Genomic DNA, 24,268 nt, shown 5'->3' with positions numbered 1-24,268 from the left:
ATCAGAATCAGAAGATTTGAACAGATTGCCAAAATTCATTTGAGGCCAATCAGAGCAAAGTCAAAGGCTAAGAGAAGTCAGTTTGAATCAGTCAGCTTACAGAGCCAGATCAGCCAGCCGGAGCTCAGAAAGAACTAAAAAGGGTAAGCTTATTCAGCAGTAAGTCTCAGAGGTCGAGAACATTCTAGGCCTAGATAAGATTGTACAGAGGTTAGAGCTTCCGGTACTAGGTCCTGGATAGCACACAGAGGCAGTGTAAGTTCAAGACAACAATTAAAACAGGAGGATAAAGGCAAAATTTACAGACCTACTTCTGGTTGGTTTTGGTGAAACCTCCCTTGTGGCAAAGAGCAGAACAGTAGTGAGAATCCTGGGAGAGGGAGGATTCTTAAGAATCCTGTAATCCTTGTCTTACAGCAAGACAGGGAGTCAGGGAACAAGGAGAGGAGACTTGATATTTTTTTTTCAGTGATGGTTTGTGTCAAGAGAATGAATGCTTAAAACTGGAATAACTCCCCCAGTATGTTAAGATTAATGTAAAATACAGAGAAGGCTCTGTCAAACAGGATGGCTTATGGACTACATGGGAAACAGATGTAGTCCATACACTTTGGAGTTATCTGACCTGGGAGAAATGTGAAGCTATCCCATAAGATTCTGTAGGGAATTTCATTGGATGAAACAAACGTTGAGCATCTTTCTATATTATCCCTGTTCGTTTGTGCTGTCCTTCCTTTCTCTATATCAAGCTGATGCCTTGTTCTATATCTAGGGCCTACAGCTTCAGTGTACAGTAAAAACAGTTTCTGGTACACCGGGATGGCGCAACTCAGCCTCTGATGCAAAAGCTGTCACTGAGTGTGTGTCATTTATTCCTTAGATCTTTCATAGAAAGAGGCAGAGCCCAGACTGGCAGGAGACACCTAATTCATTATGCTATTTGTCTGTCTCATATCTATACCTTTAAGTCATCTAGTACACAGAGAGAGCCCAATGGTGCCCAATATAGCCCCGCCTGTGTCCTCTCTGTGCTTGGCTTCTTCCTATATTTGAATCCAAATTCTTGGAGATTCCTCTGACTTACCGTCTTCTTCAAGCAAAGACTTTCTCATCATCATGATGACGAATGCATTTAATGAAGATTAGCAAATATTGCCAATACGAATGATATTAAAATGAATACTTCTGTTCACCCAAAGATATTGTTAAAAGAGTAGAAAGTAATGTATAAGGAAAGTCATTTAAAAGCGAAGCACACTTCCAAGAAGCCTTATAAATTAGTAATGATTGGTCATAACAGAAACATTGACAAGTCTGAGGAAGGAGGGGATCTCATAAAATATCAATTGATCAATTCACATATGGAAAGGAACTCAATAGCCTTAGTCAACAAGGAAAGATTAAAACTATAAGGAGTTAACACTACCCGGCCATTAGAAAGGTAATGTGAATCAGTACAAGGGTAAGTGCTGGCTTGAGAGGCACAGGAATCTCTGTTAGAGGCCACTCTGGTCTGTTTAGTAAGTTCCAGTTTAGCCAGAGCAGTTATAAAGTGAGAGAAATACGAATAACGGGGTGTGTGTGTGTGTGTGTGTGTGTGTGTGTGTGTGTGTGTGTTTTATGGGATTTATTGGAATGACGAACAGGCATCAAGCCAGGGCTCAGAAAAATGCTTTTGCAAGAATTGAGGCTTAACAGTTACTGGAACTGGCTGTCTAGCATTTCACCAGGGGCAGATGCAGGAGTGAGTTTGTGAATGAATTAACAATGTACTGGCAGTTGGGAAAATGCCATTAGGGAAAAGAAAGCAACTTGAGATAAATCAGGGACATTATAACGATTATTTAACAGGAACAGATGTTTTCAGTTTCAAGATCTTGGAAACTGTTCGTTGGGAAGAAGATGATCGGAATTTGTTTTTACGTTTACAAAAACGTTTACTATGTAACTTCGTTTGGCAGTAATATTAGCTCCTAGGACATTTGCTATTTATAGTCCGATGTGAGCTGTCTTGTGAGTTTCCACTGCCATTTGGAAAGCCCTATGAACAAATACAAATTCTGATCAATGAAATATTACACATGGGAAGAATGTCCCCAAACACGCCTGGGAACTGCAGAAAAAAAAGTGTGGGGTGGCAATCAGGAAGCTAGTGACCATACCATATGGGTTGTTGTGGAGAATTTTTATTAAGTTTGGTCTTTAATAATAACACGTAGATCAAATTAAGTGATTTAAAAGTTTTATTTTTTGAGACAAGGTAGCCCAGCATGGCCTCTGACTTACCATATTCTTCCTTCAGCCCCCTGAATACCCACATCTCAGGTACACACCCAACAAGCCTGGCTTAGACTTCCTTCATTCTTTAGGGTTTCTAAGAGAGTCAGTAATAAAACCCAAAGTAAGACGGAGGTTGGTACCAGGAGAAGGTTATTGGTGTGATAGGCCTCACCATGCTTTTTTTCCCCAAGCAATGTGGATTTGGGGATTTTTTAAACCAATGGGATGCTTTTCGTGGAGTTTGGTGGGCCAAGCAGGAGTATGGAAGTCAGGCGTGCTGGTGGGTAATTTGAACTGCAGGGACCTGGCTCAAGAGGTTTCAGAGGAGAATTTTAGTATGTGGCTTAGAGATTGTTCCTGTAATATTTTGGTGAAGAATGTGGCTGCTTTTTTGCCCTGGTCCCAAGAGTCTGCTTGAGGCTAAAGTGAAGAGATGTGGATTAATCGTATTGACAAGAGGAGCCTCAGAGAAGCCCAGCAGAGACGTTGTCTTCTCGTGAAGAGTGTTTTGATCAAGCATAGCAAACTTAGAAAAGAAAAATACAAAATGTGTGGTTCAATTATTAAAGGGACGTCAGGAAGTGGAATGGAGCTAAATCCCATATTAAAAGATATTAAGTGTAACTAAGGGAGTGGTGACCTCAGGGCAAGATTCCACCCAGCTGAACTTGTTTATGCTTCTGCAGTGGAACAAGGGATAGTCATATTATGTCGGGCATTATTATGGCCTGGTTATTCTTTTTTTTCATTTGGACCTTTAATCAGGAATGAACTACAATCTAGAGATGGAGGGCACACCTGTGATACCGATATTGAGGCTGGAAGACATATGGACTTTGGATGCAGATCTCGAGACATAGTTCTTAGGAAACAGAGAAGCAGATCTCTGACTTCAAGGCCAGTCTGGTACAGAGCAAGTTCCGAGTAAAGAAAAGCTTAGGTCCAGGCACGGTAGTATACATGCCTTAAATCCCAGAACTCAGGAGACAGAGGCATGTAGATCTCTGAGTTCAAAATCAGTGTCCAGGCAGTGAAGGATGTACTAGAACAAGTGGGCGACGGTCTCACCCCAACAAGCAGCAGAACTCAGCAGTTCTAGCCATGTGGCTCTAGCGTAAAGAATAGAAGGGGTTACTGGGGCAATTGATGCTGGTTAACTGGAGCTAAGAAATTAGCAGTGATTGAGATATAAAGACCAGCATCACTGAGGTGAGTTCTTCTGGGATGTGTTTTCTGAGAGCACAAAGAAGCTGTGTTCCAGAGATGGCCAAGGTTGTACCGCGTGCTGCAGATGTACTTGGTAATGTGTAAGAGTCACCCAGGTAGTACAGGTTGTGAAGGCATAAAGGGATTTTGGAGAACAGCTGAGGCTTGTCACCGTGAAAGGCCAAGGAAGGTCATTGGTGAAGGTACAGCTCAGTTGCAGCCAAGATTGAAGGGTCATGCCAAGAAGTTAAGGCTTGGCACCATGGAGGGAGACGATGGGAGGGTATTGGTGAAATGAAAGGCTATAGTTGCAGTAGAAGACTCCATAAATTGGAGATGCCAGTAATATGGGATGGTCACCAAGAGCAGGAGCAGCAGCAGCAGTGGAACGGAGTGAACCAGCACCTAGAGTGCTGCATAGGGCAGAGCTGGAGAAGGGACCCAAGCCCTTTGGAGGAGCCCAGAAGATCATGTATGGATCCAGACATTGGAATAAGAAGCTGGGAAGTTAAAGTTGACTTGGAAACCCTGAGATCTTAATGGCAGAGATGTGGGATATCTGCTGAAGAAAACTGCTAACAGGGAGTGAGTGCAACCAGCCCAGGAGAAAGAAGTTTGTTGCAGTCGACAAGAATGAAAGGAGGTCTGAAGAGTGCTTTACGTCAGACATGGAGATGCAGAGTTTGGGGTTTGCCCAGCTGTTTCCTGTCTTATTTTGGTCTAGTTCTTCCTTACTATGATGTTTTGGAATGTTAATGTATATCCTGTGATATTGGAAGTACATGATTTTGATTTTATAGGGGATTACAGTTAAAGTCTGTATGAATATCAGAAAAGACTTTGAACTTTAGACTTTTAAACATTGCTGAAACCGTCATGGACTAAATATAGTTTGCATTACACTGTGTTTCGGTATGACTCCCATAGACTCATATGTTTGAACAAGCCTATGGGGGCCAGGGAATGGAATGTGATGGTTTGAGTAGGCTTGGTTCATGGGAAGTGGCACTATTAGGATGTGTGGCCCTGTTGGAGGAGGTGTGTCATTCACTACGGGCAAGTTTTGAGCTTTCAAAGACTCATGTTACTCCTATTTTGCCTTTCTCTGTCTGACTGCTGCTTCCATAGCAAGATGTGAAATGTCACCTTTCCTAACTCCCAAGCTGTTGCTTCACTATCCTGGGCTCTAATTTTCTAAAACCATAAGCCTAATTAAATGTGTTCTTCTAATTGCCTTTGCCATAGTATTTTGTCATAGCAATTTAAATTTACTTAGACACATGCTCTGGTGTTTTTCCCCCACTGTGCTACACATATTTACTATCCCTTTCTTTTAAGACCCTACTCCAACTCCCAAATACCTCCTATGTCTTCTTTCTTACTTCTGTCTCTATATACAACTCCAAAACACAGACATTTTAAAACTTGATGCTGTAATTATATGAGAAAAGAACAGGAAGTTTATCTTACCTGTGCTTGGGTTACCTCCGTAATATAATATTTTTCAAGTCACCTGAAGTTTTTGTTCTTATTCGGTGACAAGTGGAACTCTATTGTGTAAATCAATAGGATATTTCTTATTGTCTAGCCATTCGTTGATGAATATTTAGGCTGATTTGATTCCTTAGCTATTATGACTAGAACAGGAACACGTGGCTCTACACATTTCTCTGTAGTAGCGTATGGTGTCCTTTGGTTTATTCTCAGCAGAAGCATAGCTGGGTGATCTGATAGTTCTATTTTTGGCTTTTTGAGAAATCTTCAGACTGATCTTCATAGTGGCAGCTCCTACAAACAGCGAATAGAATTCCCTCTCATAAATTATCATACCAGCTTCTCTCAGCTTTAATAGAAGTGTTTCCCCAATAGTAACACATTTCTGTCATTTAAAAGATTCTCATATGAGTTCCCAAGTTGATTTTTAAACATCTATTTATATTCATTTTAATATGTAGACTGTTTTAAATAAAAACAACTAAATATAAGAGGTAGAATGATTGCTCCTCCAACATAGCACACATTCTTTGCCAGAGGGCCCAAGTCAAGTTCCCAGCACCCACTTTGATGGCTCACATTTTCTAGTAACTACAGCTCCAAGGAATATGGCACTATGTTATGGCCCCTGTGCCCCCCCATGACATATATTTACCCACATATATAATTTTTTTTAAAAAATAGCAACAGTGATGGTGAGCATTCCTCTGACAATTTCTGATGGCTGTTGCTTTTTTTGTTCATCAATACTCTTTGCTCAGAAGGTGTTTGCTCTGTCCACTTCTTAAAAGTCACCTCAGGAAATCTCTACATATCTCACACAAGGCATAACCCTTCCTCCTTTTCTCTTTAAGCGCATGACCAAACCATTTAAAAAGTGATCTTACTATATACAGTATATACAGATTGTTTCTAAGATGTCTTTCTTTAAAGTCATGGGGTTACAGGACAGATGGTCTCATATGCCCAATGACAAGGCAACAGTAAATATTTGTTTATAAGTAGATGGATGGATTGATAGAAGGATAGTTGGATGGATGAATGGATGGATGGATGGGTGGATGGATGGATGGATGGATGGGTAAACCGCAGTCACTGTTTAGAATCATTAAAAGACTAGGGATAAGGTTGTAGTTCAATAGTAGAGCAACTGTCTTGCCTTCAACCTCCCACCACAACAAAAAGATAGAAAAATAAAAAAGAGAAAAGAAAGGAAGAAGAGTTCTCAAGTGTCTTATTTATATCCCTGGGATCACATGACCAATTATTAATTTTATTTTTTTTTCTTTTTCTCGGAGCTGGGGACCGAACCCAGGGCCTTGCACTTGCTAGGCAAGCACTCTACCACTGAGCTAAATCCACAACCCCAAATTATTAATTTTAAAAAGCCATCTTAAAATTGTTCTATGATTTTCTTTCCTCATAAGCGATGTCAGTAAAATAGAACGTTGTGGGAAATTCTGCATAAAACTGCAGTAATCATACTACTGTTGGAAGGATGACTAATTTATCCCCATAAGAAACTGAAAAAATGACAGACTTGATGAAAGACTGGAAAGCATAGCACTAACTTATCCAAGAAACTTCATCCCATGCTTAACCCAGTAACTGACTCAGCAGGGCTAGGTGCAGTGCAACTAAGATGTCTGAAGAAGGGAATACTACAGAAAAAATAAATGGAGTTTTTCAGGATTTGGCAGCAAGGTAAGGAAGGTACTGAACCAAGGGTCCAAAACCGTACATGGAGTAGTTCAACTTCCTCCAGCCTCTCTTTATCCCTAACCAGGACTGCAGCCTAACTCTATGGATATAAACTGATTAGATGGCTCTGGAATTAGGGACACCAGGCCAGCAGAAAGTTAGGAAATAGGTTAAGTTCAGATTCCAAAGGTAGTGACCCTTAGCTCATTTGTTCTTTGTTCAAAATGCCAGTGGTCAGCATGTGCCCTGCTAAACACAAAACCAAGTTATTTTTCCCTTTTGGATCTTCTAGCTGAAAAGTATCAAGTGGGAATTTCTGGTTTCTTTGGCAACTCGGTTGTGTCATGTGATGTTTTGGAAACTGTCTTATGAGAGGGGGTTTCAATGAGGCAGGCACATGGGAGGATGTTTTGCTGAGAACAGACACATGGTGTTTTCTCAGAATGCTGCCTGGGAAAAGGGCATGTGATGTTTTGCTAGAGTGGATGATTGAGAGAACATGTGGTGTTTAAAAAGGATATACGCATGACCCAACAGACAATGACCAATACTGTGTGGTATTGGTATGTCTTACCATTCTTTGCTGGTCACCATTGGGCTTTGCTGATGCTGGTCTTTGCTGAGGATGCGCTGTGGTATTTGTTCGCCTTTCCATCCATGGCTGGTCATTGTTTGTCATGACTTCATAGAGAAAAATGCACCAAAGAATTTCTGGTGGTGTTCCAGCAGCTTCTTGCCATTTCCACCATTGACTGGGGCTGATTGGCAGAGCCTTGGGGTTTCTTCTGGATCAAACTGCTGTTGCTGATTCATAAATGGTGTTTGATTGAGCTGTGGCTGCTGATCCATGTAAACTAAACTGCTGATATCCTGACAACGCAGATTAGATTTGCTCCAAAAAAACTATTTCTAAACAGGTCCACATCTTCCTTTTCCCTATTAACTTTTTATTTCAATTACCTCTGGTGGGTGGTGGGCTAAAAGGGAGGTTAAAACAGTTAAGTACCCTTATTAAAAGTAGGTTTTTAAAAATATAAGCCTACAGGTTCTGAGAGAGGTTAAGTTCAGATTCCAGAGATAGAGTCCCTTAACTCATTTGTCCTTTTTCTAAAATGCCAGTGGTCAGGCATGTACCCTGCTAAACAGAAGACCAAGTTATCTTTTCCATGGAAAAATAAGTAGCTTTTGGATCTTTCAGCCAAAAAGTCTTCTTACTTGGACAATCTAGAATGGATTAGCCAGTAAATTTTATACTGCTTTAAGCTGAAAATAAATGGTTAGCTATGCCTTCACAGAAACTTGAAAATGACACTTTGATGTGAGTGACACAAGTTTAATCAGCCTAAGACAGAAAACAAAACAAAACAAAACAAAACAAAACAAAAAAAAACCCAGGGGCTATAGAGAAAATGCAAAGGAAAAAAATTCTTAAAATCAATAATTAATATCCTTAGGAAATCAAAGAAGTTGTTTTGTTATTGAAATGAAACAGTGCTACCTTGTGGAAATAAGAAGTTTATTTTCTAAAATAATAATTTCAAAACCCTTCTCCTGAAAATGATCCCACTAAAAATAATGACAAATAAAAGTTACAAAAAAGTAAACAACAACGAACAAAAAGTAAACATCAACAAACAAAAAGTAAATAGCAACAAACAAAAAGTAAATAGCAACAAACAAAAAGTAAATAGCAACAAACAAAAAGTAAATAGCAACAAACAAAAAGTAAACAATAACAAACAAAAAGTAAACAGCAACAAATGAAGTCTGACCTCTCACTAATAAGATTCCAAAAACCCTAATCAACCAGAGAGTAGGAAATTGCAGAAGACAAAGTTTAAAAGCTGTTTCCCAGAATGCAGAAACATGAGTTTACATGTTTAAAGTCTCCACAGAACAAGAGAGCACTCTGCTATGAAATTTCAAAATGCTAGAAACAAGGGGAAAACCTTTTAAACTATTAAGAGGTCTCTTCTTTTTTAAATGTTTTTAAAAAGTTTTTAATTTTGCAGTTCTTTTTTAATGAGTTTTTTTATATATTTTTGAGTCTCATACATGAGTACTTTGTTTATATTATTTCTATTTCTCCTCCTCTTTCAATTCCTCCCACGTACCTCAGCTTCCTTTCAAATTCATGATCTTTCTATATATGACCTCATTCAGGTTGAACTGCCTAGCCTCAGCCCCAGCTCTCAACTAGAGGACCAAATGAAATCATGGACTTTAAGGTAGCCCATCCATCTGCTGACCTCAGCTACTGCCACCCGAGAACTACTATAGAGCTTTCAATCTCCCACAATCATAGTCATACCATCAGACATGAGTGTGTTCACCTGAGGACCACTGGCTATTTCTCATTGGCTTCTTGACCACACACTCAGCTTCCCAACATCTGCTATCTCCAACCTTGGGCTGACTGGTGCATACTCAATATAAATCAACTAAAATTTATATTGAGAGTAACAGGTTCTAACCCTAGTGTTTTTAGGTTCTGCTACTGTTTGCCTATCTGAACAGATAGTTTCTAAGGGTCAGTATGCCCCTTGCTGATCTACTCCTCTACTGCCTCCAAAATGGGTCACATATGTGGATACTAAGCAAGTCTCAAAGAATGGAAAGTTTAGATAACCTCCTTCATTCTCTCTGACCCCATGGAATAAAACTGGATAGCAACAGCAGTAGAAACAGCAGAACGTACACAAGCTCCCAGCAACACAAAATAATTGGGTGAAGGAAGAAATCAAGAAGGAAATTTAAATTTTAATTTAATCAAATGAAAATAAAAACACAACATACCCAAATCTGTGGAACACAATCAAGACACCCTAAGAAGAAAGTTTACAGAACTAAGTGACTGCATAAAGAAACTCGATGCAGGGGCCAGAGAGATGGGTGAGTAGTTAAGAGTAGCTGTTCTTGGGCTGGAGAGATGGCTCAGTGGTTAAGAGCACTGTTTGCTCTTCCAGAGGTCCTGAGTTCAAATCCCAGCAACCACATGGTGGCTCACAACCATCTGTAATGAGATCCAATGTCCTCTTCTGGTGTGTCTGAAGACAGCTACAGTGTACTTATATATAATAAATAAATCTTTAAAAAAATTTAAAAAAAAAGAGTAATTGTTCTTGCACTGGACTCTGCTTCAGAGTGAACATGGTGGTTTACTACCACTCAAAACTCCAGTTCCAGGAGATCCAATGTTCTCTTCTGACTTCCTAAGGCACTGCACACACAGAGAGAACCTAAAATATGCAGGCCAAATATTCATTATTCATATACATAAATAGAACAAATACACTTAAACTATTTTTTTAAGTTTGATGGGCTGGAGAGATACCAGTGGTTAAGAGCATACACATACAGGCACATGAACATACACACATGTGCTCATGCACACCCATGCGCACACACACACACACACACACACACACATCTGTACACACACACTCAAGAGCACACAAGCACACATGCAAGTAAAACAAATTATTGCAAACTGAATTCAAGAGTAAAGGGGAAAGATCATTCCCAAGGTTCAAGCTAGCGTCAACTCCAAGATACAGGGATTGCTCAAGTTTTGTAAATCAATAAATGTACTTCACCAAATAAATAGACTCAAAGACAGGAATGATGTAATCATGTCATTAGATTCAGAAAAAGCCTTTGACAAGATCCAATATCGCTTCATGATATGAGTCTTGAAGAATCTGGGGATATGGGGCACATATCCCCATAATATTACCAACATAATATTACCAACATATTACCAACATAATAGTAGTAATATAAAACATACTCCCAGCTAATCATGCTAAACAGGAAATCTCATAGCACTTCTACTAAAATCAAAAATAAAACAAGGATGTCTGCTTTCTCCACTTATAAAGATTTTTAAAGACTTATTTATTTATGTATGTGAGTATCTTCCTGTATTGTGTACACCTGCATGCCAGAAGAGGGGATCAGATCCTATTATAGATGGTTATAAACCTCCATGAGGGCTAAGAATTGAACTCAGGATCTCTGGAGGAATAGCCAGTGCTCTTAGTGGCTGAGCCATCTCCCCTCTTTTCTAGTTGCTAGTCAGTGGGAGTCCAATAAGTGCCCCAAATTACAAGATATTGCCATTGTGCTCCTTTATCTCCCAGAACTTAATGGCGAGACCTATTTGCTGAAGACACATGAAGAACATGGAGAAATCATGTTGGTATTGATCCAGAAACTTCATCCCTATTGACTAGCTTTCATAGTTCTGGAAGGAGCACCGACTCCTAGTGGTTTATCTTTATACCCATAGATAAGTGCATCTCAACTCTCACCAGAGAAGTTCTTTCTTGCTATACATGGAGATTATTAAAGAGACACAATATCCACAGAACAAAAGACTGTGAGTTTCTCAGCCCTAAATGAGATGTCTACACCACAGACTCCTCTCAAGGCACAGGGGTCCTGAGACAGTGGCAGGAAGCGGCGTGGAACTGGCCGTGAGGGCTCATGCTAAAAGGTTCATACTTAGTACAAACTATCCTCCACAAGGATCACCAGTTATAGGGTCACTGCATGGAAATACTATAGTCTTATGACTGATACAGGGGGGATAGATGTATGGGAGATGGGGGAAGTTAGCAATGTTGTATCCGAGAAGACCTGGAGGTCACTGTCCTCAAACTCTAGGATGCTGTGTAGGGTTTCTCCATAGGACAATACTTGGTTGGACCCATAGATAGACCAGAGCAAACCCTGTTATAGCTCATCAGCTTTCTGCCCCTCTGATAGACATTGGCTGTGTTTTATTCTCTTCATGACTCTGCTACCCTTGGAGGCATAATTCACAGCCAAGTGCTTCCCACTCCTTAAAAAAAAAAAAATCTGTGATTTCCCAGTCACTCTCAACCATCTCAATAGCCCGAGGACTTTACTGGTTCTTGGTTTTCTTTCCCATCACAGAGTACCCCAGTGTCTCTCTGACTTGCTGTCTGATGGGCTGCTTTACCTGTCTAACTTCTGGGTTGCTAAAGCCCATCACTTTATCCTAGTGGCATCAGCAGCACCCGGGTGTGGAAAGGAGGGCCTTGTCTGCTCCCCTGGCCTTCTGGTTGTCTCTGCTTTACTATTTTAAATAAAAAAATATTTACTTGTATTTTATGCATGTGTTTGAGTGTTTTGCCTGCAAGTATATGTGTGCACCATGTCTGCCTGACCTTCAGTTACAGAGCTGTGATCCACCACACTGGTGCTAGGAACTGAACTCTGGTCCTTTGCAAGAGCAGCAAGGAGTCTTAACCATTGAGCCATTTCTTCAGACCATTCTACCTTATGTTTTGATATGGGGTTTCCCTCTGATTCTGGAGCCCATAGTTTTGGCTACAGTAGTTGGCCAGTGAGTTCCTGGGGCATCTGTCTTGACTCTCCCACCTCGGTGCTAGAGTTATGGGCAGTAAGTACCACAGCACCTGTCTTTTACATAGGCACTGAAGATCTGAACTCAGGTCCTCGTGGTTGTACAGCCAGGACTTGACCCAATGGATCATCTTCCCTGACCCCATTTAACAGTTTAATTATGTGCACGAATTGTCTAAGAATCAAATCTAATTAAAGTCTGCAACTATAAAAATCATAAACTATAATATGACCACTAGAAAATAGATAAGCCCTATGTTGGTGTGTGTCCTTTAAGCCCTATGTTGGTGTTTGTCCTTAAAGGAACAAACATCAAGATGGGGGTTACATATGGGAAGGTATCAGATAGACAGCTGGAGGAAAATGGGGAACTGGGAAAACAGACTACAATGTAAGCCTGACAGTGAAGGGGGTAACAGAATAAAATAAGGAAGGCAGGCAAGGTGGGAGGAAGAAGGGAGCCCTGCTGAAAGCATTGTCTTAGGGTTTCTATGACTGCAAGGAAACACCATGACCAAAAAGCAAGTTGGAGAGGAAAGGGTTAATTTAGCTCACACTTCCAGATCAGTCTACCACTGGAACTCAAGCAGGGTTGGAACCTGGAGGCAGGAACTGACAGAGGCCATGAAGGGGTGCTGCTTACTGGCTTGCTTCCTGTGGCTGGCTCAGCCTGCCTTGTTATAGAATCCATGACTACCAACCCAGGGATGGCACCACCCACCATGGGCTGGGCCCTCGCTCTTTGATCACTAATTGAGGAAATGCCTTACAGCTGGATCTCATGGAGGCATTTCCTCTCCTGCAGCTCCTGTCTCTGTGATGACTCTAGCTTGTGTCAAGTTGACACCCCAAACCAGCCAGCACAAACATCTTGGGGTGCTGTGCAGTCTGAGAAAATGCCTACCAAGGCACTGGTGGTACCCCAAGCTAACATAGCAAATGTACGCTAGAATCTCCCAGCAACATGCTCGCCTCCTTCACCTGTGGACAATTTAGAGGAAGCCTGCCTAAGAATAAAAACTTATCCATCGGGGGCATAGAGGTACTGACCGCTCTGGATCACTTTATTAAGAAAACAAAATTAGCAGTGCTACCGAATAATATTTTGTTTTTATTTTGATTTGAAAATATGAGAAGATAGGACTGGTGCTATGGGTCAGTTGGTAACACACTTGTTTAGCCTGTGCCAATCTGTCCTGTATAAAATGTCCTGTAGTGGGGCAAGCCTGTGGTAGAGGCTGGAGAATCAGGAATCATAATCGGTGTCACATACACAGTGACTTTGACACGTGGGAAACATAAGACTGTCTCATAAAAAGGAAAAGAGGAGAAACATCAAGGAATAAAACCTTAACAATGGGGCTGGAGAGATGGCTCAGCGGTTAAGAGCACCCGACTGCTCTTCCAGAGGTCCTGAGTTCAATTCCCAGCAACCACATGGTGGCTCACAACCATCTGTAAAGGGATCCGATGCCCTCTTCTGATGTATCTGAAGACAGCTACAGTGTACTTATATATAATAAATGAATAAATTTTTTTTTTGTTCTTTTTTTTTTTTTTTCGGAGCTGGGGACCGAACCCAGGGCCTTGCGCTTCCTAGGCAAGCGCTCTACCACTGAGCTAAATCCCCAACCCCAAATAAATCTTTAAAAAAAAAAAAACCTTAACAATGCTGACTGGACAAGGATTTGGTAAGAATGGAGTAAAAGACAGATGTGTCTCTGAACTCTCGCAGCCTGCCACACAGAAATGCTAGTTAACGCTGAGTGAAGTTAATACTACGCTGAAGATGAAAATACTGTCGCTTTCTGTGGCATTGTTGTCTTTTCTTCTGCATGGTGGACGGTGTTCTTCGCCCTCTTGCTGTGGTTTGTGCTTGATGGGTGAAGGGTGGACAGAGGTGACACATGTTGATTTCTTCCGATCTCTCCTCCTGTACTATTCTCAGAGGAGATACCCAGTTTACATAAGCAGTTTACCACATTAAAGCAGTCTGAGCACCTATCTGTGGAAGCCAGACTCATAAACCTGGACTTGCAGTGAAATTTGAAAAAGAAAGAAAAAAAGAAAGGGAGGGGGAAAGAAATGAGGAAAGGAGGGAAGAAGGAAGGAAAGAAGGAACTCGCCTCAGGTTTATCTTTTTGGTTTTGATAAAATAACTTATACTCTCCTACTTCATGGTTATGGTGATGTGTATGTAGTATGTATCTATGTAGCATGTATGTATGTAGTATGCATGTATGTAGTATGTACATACTATGTAGTGTGTGTTATGTAGTATGTGTTATGCAATTTGTGTATATGTAGTGTGTGCATAGTATGTATGTAGTATGTATGTAGTGTGCATGTTATGTGTATTTATGTTGTATGCATGTGTGTATGTTGTGTGTATGTATGTGGTATATATGTATGTGGTATGTATGTATTTATGTATGTGTGTATGTATGTATGTATGTATATATGTATGTATGTTATTTTTATTTTTTAAAACAGGTTCCGTAGTCCAGGCTGACCTTAAAGTTACTGTGTAGCTGATAGTGGTCTTGAACTCCTGTTCTCCTACCTCCACCTTCTGAGTGCTGGAATTACAGGTGCACACCACCACATCAGGTTTCTTTCCGAGATTTTTCGCACACCAATCAAAAGCTTACAAACTGTGCTACATTACCAGCCTCAAAAGAGGGTGGTCACAATGCAGTGCAAGCCTGATTCTAAAAGAAGAAAAGAGGAAAGGAGATTGAACGGCAAGAGGAAGGGGGGAGGGGCAAGCAACAAATGCTTTTGGCTGTATAGCCCCAGGACAGTAAGTTTACAATATGGAAGAGGTGCTGACTTCCTCCTCCTCTTCCTCCTCACCCTCCTCACCCTCCTCTTCCTCCTCTTCCTCCTCTTCCTTCTCCTCCCCCTCTTCCTCTTTCATTGTCTCATATTCAATATATTATTAATTTTTTCAGAATCTCTCTTCAAAAAAAGACCAAGTCCAAAAAACTTTCACCACTTGTAGCTGTCTTAATTTTTTTTATCTAGATATCTCTCCCCTTATCTCCTGAATCTTTCCCCTTCTCCCGATTATGTTCAACACAGCAGCAAGGCATCATTTCAGACCGTAAATCAGAGCAGACTACTTCTCCTGCCCAAACTTCCAAAAGTCCTCCATTCTCCCTTACAGTACAAACCAAGGTCTTTGCCTCTAACCCCCATTAACCCCCATTAATACCAACAGGGAGCCTATCTCACCCTTCCTATGTACAATCTCAGTTGTCCTCTATGCTCTTCCCACCTTCCTCCTCTATCTCATTTTCTTCCATAGTTCTTCAAGCTGTAGGACCTACTTTCTATTTCATAACTTCAATACTGCCTGCCTCCAGTGTTAAAAAAAAATTATTTTGACTACAGTAAAAGTCGGAGTATTCAAAGAGGCTTAATTACCATTATATAGTAGTTTTGTTTTGGTTTTAGATTTATTCTATTTTTCATGTGTATCACTGTTTTGCCTCCATGTATGTGTGTATATGTGCAACACATGTGTGCCTGAAGCATGCGGAGGTCAGAGAGAGCTTATTAAGGGTCAATGTGAACCTCCATGTGGATGCTGGAGACCAAACCCTGGCCACCTGCAAGAGTAATACGGTCTTTGGGCTGTGAGCCCACTCTCTAGGTTCCGTCTTGTTTTTTAAACAATGTCTTACTCTGTAGCTCAGGCTGGCCTCAAGTTTATGGCAGTCCAGCTCCCTTAGCCTCCTGAAAGTGAAAATAAAAGGCACAGGCCTCTACACTTAACTAACAAGTATATTCTTTAATGAAGAAATAAAGATTTCTGTCGAGATAATGCAAAATAACTCACATTTCAAAAGGGCTTGTCCTGGACTGTTAACAAAATCAGATTAAGTGGCATAATAATCACCAGCCTCATAATGCATTTTATATCCATAGGGATTTCCAATAGAAATGATAATAATAATATAATTTTAAGACATAATTTATCACGTCAAATTCTCTAATAAGAGGTTACATAGTTTTATTTAAAGTTTTAATCAGTTATTCTGACAAAAATATGTTTAAAAAGATTTTTTAAAGGTGTTTTTAATAGGACAGAGGTGAATTATGAGAGGACTTTATTTATACCTCTTCTCCCCCCTCATTAGAAGTTACATAAACAAAAAGTTAAGGTTTCCCTCAGGATACCATTGAGATAGAGTGCATGTGTGTGTGAGTATGTGTGTGTGTGATTACATGTGATATAAGAAAGGGAGCCTACAGGGCTGGAGAGATGGCTCAGAGGTTAAGAGCACCGGCTGCTCTTCCAGAGGTCCTGAGTTCAGTTCCCAGCAACCACATGGTGGCTCACACCATCTTCTGGTGTGTCTGAAGATGGCAACAGTATATATATATATATATATATATATATATATATATATATATATATATATATACATATATATATATATATACATATATATATATATAATCTTTAAGAAATTACATGAATTTGTAATTATTTATATATTTACTTTTGATCGTTTTCCTTCGACCTCCTAAGTAATGGAATTAGGCGTACACCACCACACCCAGTGGGCAAGGTACTCAGTGGTAAAAAGCATTTGCCATACCAAACAGACAAGTTTGACCACCAGAACCTATAGTTGAAGAAGAGAGAATTGACTTCTGAAAGCTGCCTTCTGATCTCCACACTTGAACTTTGGCAGATCCCTATACACACACTCACACACTCACACACTCACAGTCACATACACACACACAGTCACATACACACACATACACACGCTCACACATTCACACACAGACTCACACACACACTCACATACACACACACTCACATACACTCACATACACACACTCACACACTCACACACACTCACACACAGACTCACACTCACACACTCACACACTCACACACACACACTCACACACACACTCACACACACATACTCACACACTCACATACACACACACTCACACACACACTCACACACACTCACATACACTCACACACACTCACACAGACTCACACACACATACTCACACACTCACACACACACTCACACACACTCACACACACTCACACACACTCACACACATACTCACACACTCACATACACACACACTCACACACACACATACACACTCACATACACACACACTCACACACACACATACACACTCACATACACACACTCACACACACACTCACACACACTCACACTCACGCACACTGGGGTGGAACTTAGTGACATTTATAAAGTAATATAAGGATACAGTAACCTTTGGCTATGTAGTGAGTTGGAGGTCAGACAGGGACTACATAAGACACATAATAATATGGTAATCATATGTGGCTTAGTCAAACACACTAAGGAACACATTTACAGTTCTTAGAGAGCTTTCCTCTGAGGAAAGCAGAATATGAGGAAGCTCTAGAAAGAGACTGCCTATCACATGAGTCATCAAACATGAGTATCAGCTTGCAGAGGGAGGAGCTAGGTAAATGTCCACTGACACAACAACCACAGTGACTACTTTCAGAGAATACTTTTGGGGTCATATATACTGTGATGGTTTGAATATGCTTGCCCTGTGGGAAGTGGCACTTGTTGGAGGAAGTGTGTCACTGCGGGAGTGGACTTTGAGGTCCTTTGCTCCACTGTGCCCAGTGCAGCAGAGACAATCTTCCTGATTGCCTGGAAGGCAGTCTTGTCCTAGCTGCCTTCCAATCAAGATGCAGGACTCTTGGTTCCTCCAGCACCAAGTCTGCCTGCAAGCTGCCATGTTTCCCACCATGATAATAATGGGCTGAACCTCTGAAATTGTGAGCCAGCTCCAACTACATATTTGCCTTTATAAGAGTTGCCTTGGTCATGGTGTCTCTTCACAGCAATAAAACCGAAACTAAGACAGACAGAAAGAAAGGAAGGAAGGAAGTCAGACAGAAAGATAGATATAGATTTCTATCTCTAGGGCAACTAATCTTTCCAGTTTTCTATTAGTATATTAATAAATATTAAATAAATAATGGCATAGTTGGGTAGGGATGCTTGCTTCCCTAATGCCACCTGTTAGTTATCCTTGACCTTTCGCATATAAACTCATACACTAATTTGGCTTCGGAAGAGACTGAAAAAGACTGACTCCAAGAAACTGTGATCTATTTTTTTCAGTGCCAAGAACAGTCAATTCAAACAATCCCTTCCCCAAGTCAGGATTAAAAGCTTTGTACATGCTAAGTTCTGCCTTCGATTACATCTGAGTGTTTTTTGTTGTTTTGGTTTGGTTTGGCTTTGACTTTTTGGCTGTTTCTTTTTTTGAAATAAAATCTGGCTAAGTTGACCAAAATGGCCTAGAACTTGCAAGGAGTCCCATGCCTCAGCCTATAATCCTCACGATCTCTTTCCTCATGTAACCTTTGTTTATTTTCAATGTTCAGAAGACCAGCCATATGAAAATCTCCTAGGGAACAAGCTGAAAATGAAAAGATCCTGCTGAATACAAGAGTTAGACTCTTTCTGGAGCGTGTTTGGGAATCAGGACACAAGAACAGCAGTTTGCTTTGTCCCGGGTAATTTAAAAGCACATTTTGGAACCAACCATAGGTTCAAGTTCAAATTAAAAAATATATTTAGCACAGAAACCTAAGAGAACAGTGCCCATAATCATTCTACTCATGATTTAGACCAGTGATACCAGACAGAAATAAGACAAATCATGTAAATCGTTTAGAATTTTGTAGCCTTACATTTAAAAACAGATTAAATTAATAGTAATATAGTTTGCTTAAACAATATATTCCAAGGAAATACAATTTCAATATTTCATTACCGTTAAGTTAATGAGTTATTTTTGTATTATTTGTAGTGAGTCTTTGAGGCTAAAATGGTATTTCACACTTACAGACAACCCACCTTTGAAGGGGTCAGTAACCACATGGGTGACAAAAACGCATACCACCACATATACCGCTGTCTCCAGCCACCAACCGAAGAAAGCACAGCTGATTTTCCGGTGTAAGAAAGGGGACAAGAGGGGTTGGGGATTTAGCTCAGTGGTAGAGCGCTTGCCTAGCAAATGCAAGGCCCTGGGTTTGGTCCCCAGCTCCGAAAAAAAGAAAAAAGAAAAAAAAAGAAAGAAAGAAAGAAAGGGGACAGGAGGAGGCTTAGGGTTACAATGTCACTAAGACATTGTTACTTCTGCTCAATGTTCAGCATCTCATCCACTAAGAAGCAGAATGTAAGAACAGTGAATCATGGGAGGAATAGGAATTTCTTCCAGAGGTCAGAAGCTGAGCTCCTGTAAAGCTGAGCTCCTGTAAAGCAATCTCCTGTGTCCTCTGTGCTGCAGTGACATTGCTGGTCTTTGTCTGCGGGCATGGAAGCCGCATCAGAAGGAAGCTTCCAAGCACAGTGTCCGTTATAGCACTGGCCACATCACAGCCTAGTTCTCCACACTCGAACACTAAGCTGACATCAGAGCTGTAAGGCTGGCCAACACTTAGGAAGTGTCAGCCCCTAACAAATAAAAATGTCAGTGATGAAAAGTTTAAAATAACTTCTGAATATCTTGCTAGATTGTAGTATCGATATCAGAGGCAAACAATAGAAGAAAACCATTTTGTGGAGGAATGTTATAGCTGCTCGAGTTGTCTGTAAGATCCAGGAATAGATGTCTAATAGGCGGTTGGATTATATTGGTCCGGAGCTCAAATTACAGTGTTCTGGCTTGAGGATAAAGGCTTGTCAGGCAGAAGCACAAAAGGCTGTACAGGAAAGCTCATAATTTTAGATATTCAGCAACCCTTGCTTTATAATTATTCCTTTTTTGGTTAATGACAAATTTAATTTTTTGCCACCGATGTGAAGCATGCTGTTAAAAATGGAATTGTTACTCTTTTTTTTTTTTTTTTTGTATCTCCTGTGATAAAGTACATTGGTTTGTATTCTCTACCGATATTTCCTTCAAGGACTGTTAACTGATGAAGAACAGAGAGTAGACATGCTTAGGAGATTTGAGATGAGGGTCCTCCGAAGCTCTTTTCACACTGACCAGATTTTATTCTTAGAAAACTTTCTACCATAGACTTAAGAAGGTATTCATAATATTTGCAATGACTGTTGAAACTAAATAGGTCACCAAGATGTCTCAGCATATGAAGGTGCTTTCCGGCAAAACTTTACGGTCTGAATCCAACCCCTAGGGTCCACATAGTGAAAAGGGAGAACTGACTGCCACAAGTTGTCCTCTGATCTCCATGCATGTGCTGGTGGCACACACGTTCATACACACATATGCACACACACACACACACACACACACACACTCTAGATAAATGCTAGATTAATGATTTCTTCAAATGTGTGTAGGATCCATGTACCCCCCCAGACACATTAAATAAATAAATAAATAAATAAATAAATAAATAAATAAATAAATAAATAAATAAATGTATTAAACAACGTTTAAGAATACTTATCCAGGCATGGTAGTGCAAGCATTTAATCCCACCGCTCCAAAGGCAGAGCAGGCAGATCACTGAGACTGGGGCCAGCCTGTCCTATAGAGCAAGTTCCAGGACTACACAGAGAAACTCTGTCATAAAAAACAAAACAAACAAAACTTTGAGAACAAAGATGTCACATGAGAACTCTTTTTTTTTCTTTTACTTTTGCTACCCCATTTGTGTGTGTGTGTGTGTGTGTGTGTGTGTGTGTGTGTGCGTGTGTGCGCGTGGTTTAACAGGTATACATATGTGGGTTCAAGGAACTGATACAAGGAATCATTCTTTAATGAATTCCAACTCACTCACTGAGGGAAGATCTTTCACTCAAACCCAAAGATCACCCATATAGCCATATAGCTAGTCTTTCTAGCCAGGTTCTTCTAAGGATTCCTTGTCTCCACCTTCCAAGACTGGAATTACATAGGGAGCCCAGACGCACCCAAAACTTAGTTCCTGGGGATCTGAATTCGGATCTCCAGGGTTGTGCTTTACCATGAGCCTTCTCCCTATCCCAGAATACACTTAAAGCAATTCTCAGTCATTTCCATAACTGCCATAGCGTCTCTAACTAATACATGAGAACTTAGTCTTCAAACTGATTCCACCGGAGATGACCAAAGGTAGGGTTTTACTGCTGTGAACAGACACCATAACCAAGGCAAGTCTTATAAAGGACAACATTTTATTGGGCTGGCTTACAGGTTCAGAGGTTCAGTCCATTATCATCAAGGTGGGAGCAGGGCAACATCTAGGCAGGCATGGCGCAGGCAGAGCCAAGAGTCCTAAATCATCATCTGAAGGCTGCTAGTGGAAGACTGCCTTCCAGGCAGTTAGAGTGAGGGTCCTAAGCCCATGCCCACAATGACATGCCTATTCCAACAAGGCCACACCTTGTAATAGTGCCACTTTCTGGGCTGAGTATATACAAATCACAACATTCCACTCCCTGGTCCTCATGGGCTTGTTCAAACCTAGGAGTCTATGGGGGCCATCCCTAAACATAGCATAATGCAAAATACATTTAATCCAACTTCTAAAGTCTATAGCAGTCTCAACAATATTAAAAGTCCAAAGTTCGGGGTTGGGGATTTAGCTCAGTGGTAGAGCGCTTGCTTAGCAAGTACAAGGCCCTGGGTTCGGTCCTCAGCTCTGAACAAAAGAAAAGAAAAGAAAAAAAAAACGTCCAAAGTTCAAAGTCTCTTCTGAGATTTATTCAATCACTTAACGGTAACTCCCAAATAAGACAGGAAACCAGCTGGACAAACTCCAAACCCTGCATCCCCATGTCTGGTGTCAAAGCGGTCTTCAGACCTCCACCTCCTTTTTCATCTTGGTTGACCGCAGCAAACTTCTTTCTCCTGGGCTGGTTCCACTCCCTGTCAGCAACTTTCCTCAGCAGATAGCCTACAGCTGTGGCATCTTAAACATCTTGGGGTTTCTAAGGCAACCTCTATGTTATAGCTTCTTGTTTCAATGTCTGCAATCCACACATGATCTGGGCTCTTCCAGAGGGCTGGCATCACTTCTCCAGCTCTGCCCTCTGGAGCACTCTAAGCTCAGGTTGATCCACTCCACTGCTGCCGCTGTTCTTGGTGGTCATCCCATGGTACTGGCATCTCCAATACACTGGGGTCTTCTGCTGCAGCTAGGCTTCACCAATAGCCTCTCATAGCTTTCTTCATGGTGCCAAGCCGCAACTCCTTTGCATGACCCCCTCAGTCCTGGGCCATCAACTGCAGCTGAGGCTGCACCTTCACCAGTGGCCTTCCATGGCCTATCACGGTGCCCAGCCTCAACTACTCTTCATGACCCCTTCATTGCCTTCAAAACCAGTACCACCTGGGTGACTCTTACACATTACCAAGTACATTTTTAGCATGGGGCTCTCTCTGGAACACGGCTTCTTTGTGTTCGCAGAAAACACTTCCCAGAAGATTTCACCTTAGTGATACTGGTCTCTTCTTAATAACTGCTAATTTCTTAGCTCCAACTAGCCAGCATCAATTGTCCCAGTGGTCCCTTCTATTTTTCACTCTAAAGCCAGAGCCATATGGCCAGAACTGCCAAGTTCTGCCACTTACAGGAGCTGGAACATGGCCTTCCATGTTCTGTTACATTATTACCAGCTTTTGTTTTCCAACCCCTTCACTGCCTAAGCTTGGCTGTCCTGGGTCTTGCAATGTAGATTGATCTTGAAATCAAGAGATCTGCATGCCTATCTCCTAGGATTAAAAGTTTGTACCACCATGACTGGACTTAAGCTTTGCTTCACTTAGAACTTGCTCTGTCCCAGTCTGACAGAGATCTGCATGGCTTTATCTCCCAGGAGTAAAGGTCTATACCACCATGCCTGAATCTAAATTTAGCTAAGTAGGTTCTTACCCCAAAGTCCCACTCCCTTAATCTGCTATCTCCTAGAACACAGGATTGGATTCTATTTTGCTTCCTGTTGCCCTAACACTCAAACCATTTATTTTATATTTTTCCTTTCTCAGCTTGCTATGCTTGTTTAAAATGCTCTTCATAAGACTTAACCAGAGAATAAACTCTACGGTGGGCATTTCTGAGATTTCCTTTATCAATGCAATTAATCTGAGTCTCTTCACCTTAGCCTCAGGCATACTATTCAAAGAAGTACAAATTGTAGCCACGTTCTTCACCAAAATATCTTTTTTTTTTTTTTTTGGTTCTTTTTTTTTCGGAGCTGGGGACCGAACCCAGGGCCTTGCGCTTCCTAGGTAAGCGCTCTACCACTGAGCTAAATCCCCAGCCCCCTCACCAAAATATCTTAAAAAGTCTCTAGGCCACATATTGAAATTCTCTACTGAAACCTCTTGGGCCAGGTCCACACAGTTCAAATCACTCTCAGTAACAAAGTCTTCCATATTCCTACTAGGATGGCCCATTAAGTCCCACTTAAAACATTCCACGGCTTTCCAAATCCAAAGTCCCCCAATCCACATTCTTCTAAACAAAAGCATGGTCAGGCCTATCACAGCAACACCCCAGTCCCTGGTACCAACTTCTGTCTTAGTTAGGGTTTTACTGCTACGAACAGGCACCATGTCCAAGGCAACAACCTGGGCTGAGCATATACAAACCATAACACCAAGTAAGTGTATTTGTCAACAATCCAGGTACAGACTCACAGACATTTTCCAACCCTAACTTTGATTTATCAAATCCAGAAAACACTGGACTTGCTTTTCTTTGTAGTCAATTTTTTAAAAATTGGAAAAAAAAAAGTCTAGCTTTTGAAACAAACTTCATTTTATTATACAGCTAAGGCTGGTCTTGAACTCATGGTAATCCTCTGCCTCAATTTTTGAAGTACTGGAATTACAAGCAAAAACCAACCTGATCAGCTGGGATTTGGTTTTTGTTTAAGTCTAAGGATGAACGTTGAATTTGCCTATGCTATATTTGTTCTCTGCCACCATGCTACAACCTCGCCTCCAAGATTTACGTCATAAACATTGTTGTCAAATGTGTTTGTTTACAGTACCACTGTGTGAAAATGGATGTCGGTGGATAACTTGTTGGAGAGGATTCTCTTGCTCTACAACATGGGCTCAGGAGACTGAACTCAGCTCATCAACCTTGGTGGAAGGCACATTTATCCTCCAAGCAATGTTGCTGTTCCAAGATTCACATTTTAATAAAGACCCATGTTACCTGACCATC

At 41.0% G+C, this 24,268-nt stretch overlaps 1 long non-coding RNA gene across 1 annotated transcript; it reads left to right on the top strand.

Annotated features, from left to right (window-relative positions):
• Positions 1 to 16: 16 nt before the first annotated feature.
• On the top strand, positions 17 to 24,263 carry LOC148007179 (uncharacterized). Its single transcript, XR_015649453.1, has 2 exons — positions 17 to 143; positions 24,087 to 24,263. It is a non-coding gene; the product is annotated as an uncharacterized LOC148007179 (long non-coding RNA).
• Positions 24,264 to 24,268: the final 5 nt, after the last annotated feature.

The sequence above is a fragment of the Rattus norvegicus genome, chromosome 1, assembly GCF_021556685.1.
Source record: "Rattus norvegicus strain SHRSP/BbbUtx chromosome 1, alternate assembly SHRSP_T2T, whole genome shotgun sequence".
Classification (NCBI taxonomy): Eukaryota; Metazoa; Chordata; class Mammalia; order Rodentia; family Muridae; genus Rattus; species Rattus norvegicus.
The sequence above is the reverse complement of the archived record's forward strand: the minus strand, read 5'-3'. Positions and strand labels throughout refer to the sequence as shown.